Source organism: Peromyscus maniculatus, chromosome 3 (assembly GCF_049852395.1).
Source record: "Peromyscus maniculatus bairdii isolate BWxNUB_F1_BW_parent chromosome 3, HU_Pman_BW_mat_3.1, whole genome shotgun sequence".
NCBI lineage: Eukaryota > Metazoa > Chordata > Mammalia > Rodentia > Cricetidae > Peromyscus > Peromyscus maniculatus.
Genome location: NC_134854.1, coordinates 25,348,821 through 25,354,820, shown reverse-complemented (window position 1 = coordinate 25,354,820; position 6,000 = coordinate 25,348,821).

Genomic DNA, 6,000 nt, shown 5'->3' with positions numbered 1-6,000 from the left:
TAGTATAAGAAATTGTGCTCTTGCTTTTGGTTGTAAATAAGACATATTAAGAACTTTAAATACATATTATTGCCGATTTCTACAGGTTGCTGAACATATCAGGGTGACGTAGCTTCTACGGCCATCTTATAACTATGGAGCAGAAGTGTCCAAAGTCAGATGCAAAGCTATTTGTATGAACTGCAATTTCTCTCTTCATTTTGAAGTTCTCATGGTTCCTGGCACAGCCAAAATACACCAAAATACAAGAAACTTGGTCACTGGTCGGGATAAATTCCTACCTCATCCGATAAACGCCGCAAGTGGGCTGAAGTAAACTGTCCGAGCACATAATTAAAATCATTTAGCTGAGCAATCACGGGTGCCTTTGTTTTTGGTTCTGGAATCGAGTAACACTTCATTCCATAGAACAGAGCAAGTGTTCCAGTGAGAGGAGGAGATGGATTTGGTTTTGTAGAAAGATAAGACATGGGGAGGTTAGGCAGACCAACATAATAAATAGATAAATAAATAAAAATTTAAAACGATATTGATCCGTTTAAAGTTACTTTCCTGCTAAAGAAAATACAGAGATATAGAACAATAGGGAAAAAGAGTTGGTTGGCTAGGTCAGGTTACTTTAGGGTACTTTTGTGTGGGAAATGCTTAAGGCTAATGCGGTGACACCATTGTGCCTAAGCAGCTGGACAGCCTCTAATCCCGATTTCTCAGGTCTGGTGGACATGTTGATGATAGGGAACTGCAGTATGAAGGATTCCATTTTGATTGGACCTCATGGAAGCATTGGCCTAAGACAACGGCCTCTTGTAATATTGATTTAACAGCATGAATGAAAAGCACATACATGCACAGACACCACACACACACACACACACACACACACACACACACACACACAGACACACTCACACAAACACCCTGAACAAACCAAAGAAACAATGAAAAAGAATTTTCTTATTGTCTGCCAGTTTGAGTTGGACTTCTTTTACTTCTACAAACAGTCTCTAAGTTACATAAAAATGGCAATTTTTACAATTATCCATGGTCACCGTACTGTTTCCACATTTAGTTTCTCACATATTGGATATGTACACACACACACACACACACACACACGCACACGCACGCGCACGCGCACGCGCACGGTTTACCGAGTACAGTGGCTAATCTAATCATGCTGAGAAGAGGCAGACCCCAGATCTTCATTCCTGCCAGCGAAGGGGCACTGCTGCTCTGTATCCACAGGGGCCACCATGCAGGGTCTCTTTTTCTCTTTCCTGCACCACAGCCATTGAGCTCCAGCCTAGTGCTAGGATTTTTTTTTGATTTTTTTCGAGACAGGGTTTCTCTGTGTAGCTTTGTGCCTTTCCTGGATCTCATTCTCTCTCTGTAGCCCAGGCTGGCCTTGAACTCACAGAGATCCACCTGGCTCTGCTTCCCGAGTGCTGGGATTATAGGCATGTGCCACCACCGCCTGACTAAGTGCTAGGATTCTTACCAATGGCCCACCCCTCTGTGCTCCCCGACGCTTCTGCAGCCTCTGTGTCTGATACGGGCTCTACTGAACTAGCTTCTTGAGAAACTCTAGAAAAGAGTACACAGTCAGAAGTGCACTCTATGGCCAAGCACAGGGAGAGGAGGCGTGATGGTTGAGAGAATACATTTTTATTTTTTTATTAAGAAATTTTTTTATTTATTTTACACACCAACCACAGATTCCCCTCTCATCCCTCCTCCCACTCCCCACAGCCTTCCCTCCCAGCCCATCCCTCATCCTCTCCTCCAAAAAGGTAAGGCCTTCCATGGGGAGTCAGCAGAGCCTAGTACATTCAGTTGAGGCAGGTCCAAGCCCCTCCCCCCCGCACCAAGGCTGTGCAAGGTGTCCCACCATAGGTAATGGGATCCAAAAAAGCCATCTCATGCACCAGGGATAGATCCTATTCTCACTGCCAGGGGCCCCTCAAACAGACCAGGCTACACAACTGTCTCACCCATGCAGAGGGCCCAGTCCAGTCCCATCCAGGCTCCACAGCTGTCAGTCCAAAGTTTGTGAGTTCCCACTGATTTGGTTCAGTTGTATCTTTAAGTTTCCCCATCATGATCTTGACTGCCCTTGCTCATAGAATCCCTCCTCCCTCTCTTCAACTGGACTCCCGGAGCTCAGCCTGGTGTTTGGCTGTGGATCACTGCATCTGCTTCCATCAGTTACTGGATGAAGACTCTATGATGACAGTTAGGTTATTCACCAATCTGATTACTGGGGTGGGCCAGTTCAGGCACCCAACAGTATGGTTGAGCTGGAACAGGGACAGAGTGGGAGAGCAATGAAAGAGATATCTTGATAGAGGGGGACATCATGGTGATAGGGAGAAACCTGGTGCTAGGGAAGTTCCCAGGAATCCACGAGGACGACCCCAGCTTTGACTACTAGCAATAGAGAGCACATTTTTTAAAAGTACAATTTTCCTCAAATTAAGTTAAAATTTACAAAGGGAAAAAAACTATGCTGCTCAATTTGTGCCAAATGGTAGGAAGGAGTATGGCCATGTAGAAAACCCAAGGGGACAAGTACTTTAATAGGAGCAGTCCACTAAGGCTGTGAGAGGACATTAAGCCAAGGTTTGAAGGATTAAAAGACTTGACATTAAAATGTGGGAGGAGGTTAGAGAGAAAGTTACTCTAGATTCAAAGATCAGGGAAAAACAAAGTCCCCAAGGTGGAGGAGATCAGGGGAGGGCACACCAAGTGAAGGAGGGAGGAAGACGGGGACAAGAGGAACGGTTGACATTAGCATTTTATACCAAGCACAAGTTGTGGGATCTTCAGACTGGAGCAGGACATGAACTGACTTGTGGTTTTGTAAAATCCTACGGCTGCTCTCAAAGTGAGCCAAGGAAGTTTAAATGCAGAGCAGACAGGTCAGCTGGGAGACTATTAACAATCTAGGTAGAGATAGTGATGCCCGGAAGCAAAGTCCTAATAGTTCAGATACACACAAGGTGACATGGCTGAGTGACATCACGGAGCCAGGCCAGGCAGCCTGCACAGCGATTACATACGGGAAGTGAGGAACACAGAAATACACACTGTTCTTCCTTCTTTCCCTTCATTTCTTTTTTCTTATAGTCTGCCAAGTAAGATTTGTAGAGGAAGAGAGGAGAAGGGAGGGGGCAAGGGGAGGTTTAGCAGTCAACCCCCCAAATATGCCAGCTTTAGTTGGTAAAATTTCTCTCTGTTAAGACCCTTATGGGGAAAGTACCTTTAAAGGACCAATCTGCTTTTGGGTTCCCATGTCTCTGCTTTTTAGACCTAACCTCTTCTACGAAGCTCATCAGAACACTTAATCTATTTTGTAGGTGTTGCCTAATTCTAGAATTACAATTAAAAGGTAATTGGAGGCCCAGTGAGATGGTTCTGTGGGTAAAGGTGTTTGCCACTAAGGCTGACGACCTAGGTTCCACCCTAGGTCCTGAAGGATGGAAGGAGAAAAAACAAAAAAACAAAAAACTTCTGCAGGTTGTCATTGACTTCCACACTTGCTTCCTGGTATACACCACCTTCATGCCACACAAAACAACAAACAAACGAATAATAAATCGAGATAGATAGATAAATAAGTGTGATTTAGAAGTCTTTATGTGAGGGGGAAGCAGGTGGGCTAACGTAGACCTTTACCTCTCCCTCCACTTCTCCAAATCTAATCCTACAGTCCCGTCCCTAGCATTGTAGCCGAACCCACTGTGGCCTCCCCTTTCTCTGCCTCCAAGTACAATATAGACCCTCCCCTTCAAGCTTTCTTGCCCCCACTCACTGCTTTATCACGTCCCCCAACTCCCTGGGAACCCACAGGCCACTCCAGCCAGACCAGCAGGTCAGCTAACTGCATGCCTTCACCTCTCCCTCATCTCCTCCAAACCCAATCACTATTCTCACCCCCACTATTCTCACCCCCACGTTGTAGCAGACCAGCTGCTGCACCTCCCCTACACCCCCCCCCCCCCCGCCCCGTCTCCAGCTGATCAAGCAGACCTTCTCCAACCTTTCTCCCTGTTCATCCTGTTGTCTAAGCCCCTAACTCCAGCAGCCTTTCTCAGGGAACCCTCCAGCTAAGCCTGACAGCAAGTAGGCCAGCAAAGCAGGCAGGCTAGCTAGAGCCTCATTCTCCAGCTCCCCACCATATCCAATCCCCCAGTCTCATCCTCAGCTATGTAGCACTCTACACGTTTTAGTGGCCCTCTCTACATGCTCTGTCCCAATTCCTAGAGGGCTTAGATGACCCTGGTGCAACATCCTGTTTTTCTCCCTCCTGTGGGCCCCTTCAGTCTCCACCCTCCCAGTCCATTTCCATTCCTAAGTATCAGCTACCCAGAAACACAGTTTACTCAGAACCCTCAGTGTTCACACCTATCAGGATCTCAGAAGAATTTCCTATCAAGCAACATACAGCCACCACAACCTACTATGAACCAGAGAGGGTAACAGAAACCAAGAAACAAAACACCCACCCAACAAAGACAAGAACAGATATCAGCACCTAGAATGACAATCTTCCCAAATCCAGATGTCTGAACGTCATTGAAAAAACACAGTCGATAAGCACCAGGAAAATATGTCACCACTGGAGCCCAGCAATCCTACCACAAGAGGCTCTGAGTGTTGCAAAATAGCTGAGGCCTAAGACAAAGACAACATGAAAACCAGTGCAAAGAAATGAACTAAACAGTTCAAGATCTGAAGGTGGAAACAGAATCAATAAAAGAAACCAAAACTGAGGGAAATTTGGAAATGAAAAATTTAGGAACTCGAGCAAGAACCTCAGAGGTAAGCTTCACCAACAGGGTACAAGAGATGGAAGAAAGATCTCAGGCTTTGTAGACATAATAGAAGAAATGGATGCCTAGGTCAAAGAAAATGTTAAATCTTAAAAAAAATCCTGGCACATAACATCCAGGAAGTCTAGGACACTATGCAAACATCAGATCTAAGAATAATAGGAATAGAAGGAGAAGAAATAGGTCAAAGTCACAGAACAGATTGCCAACAAAATCATAGAAGGAAGTTTCCCTAACCGAAAGAAGAAGATGCCTATCAAAGTACAAGAAGCATACAGAACACCAAATAGACTGGACCAGAAAAATAAATTCCTCTCAGCACATAGCAATCAAACCACTAAACATACAGAACAAAGAGAGAATATTAAAAACTGCAAGGGAAAGACCAAGTAATATATAAAAGCAGATGTGTTAGAATTATATCTGACTTCTCATGGAGACTCTAAAATCCTAAGGGCCTAAACAGATGTGCTGCACATTTTAAGGGATCACAGAAGTCAGCCCAGACTACTATATCCAGCAAAACTTTCAATTACAATAGATGGAGAAAATAAGACATTCCATGATTAAACCAAACTTAGACAATATCTATCCAGCACTAAAGGAGGCGTTAGAAGGAAAGCTCAAACTTAAAGAGGTTAACCACACCCAACAAAACACAAAGAATAAATAATCCCAGACTAGCAAATCAAAAGAGGAGAAGCACACACACACACACACACACACACACACACACACACACACACACACACACACTTCACAACAAAACAAAAGTAACAGGAATAAAAAAACACTGGTCATTTATATCTTTCAATGTCATTGGTCTCAATTCCCCAATAAAAAACACATACTAACAGAATGGATGTGAAAACAGTATCCATCGTCTTCTACATCTAAGAAACACACCTTAACATCAAGGATAGACATCACTTCAGGGAAAAGGATAGAAAAAGCTAGTACAAGGAAATGGACCTAAGAAGCAAGCTGGTATAGCCATTTTAATATCTGACAAAATAGACTTCAAACCAAAAGTAATATAAGAGATAGGGAAGGACACTGTGTACTTATCAAAGGACAAATCCACCAGGAGGACATTGCAGTTCTTAATGTTTGTGCACCCAACACAAGGGAGCCCAAGTTCATACTACATACATATATACACACATAT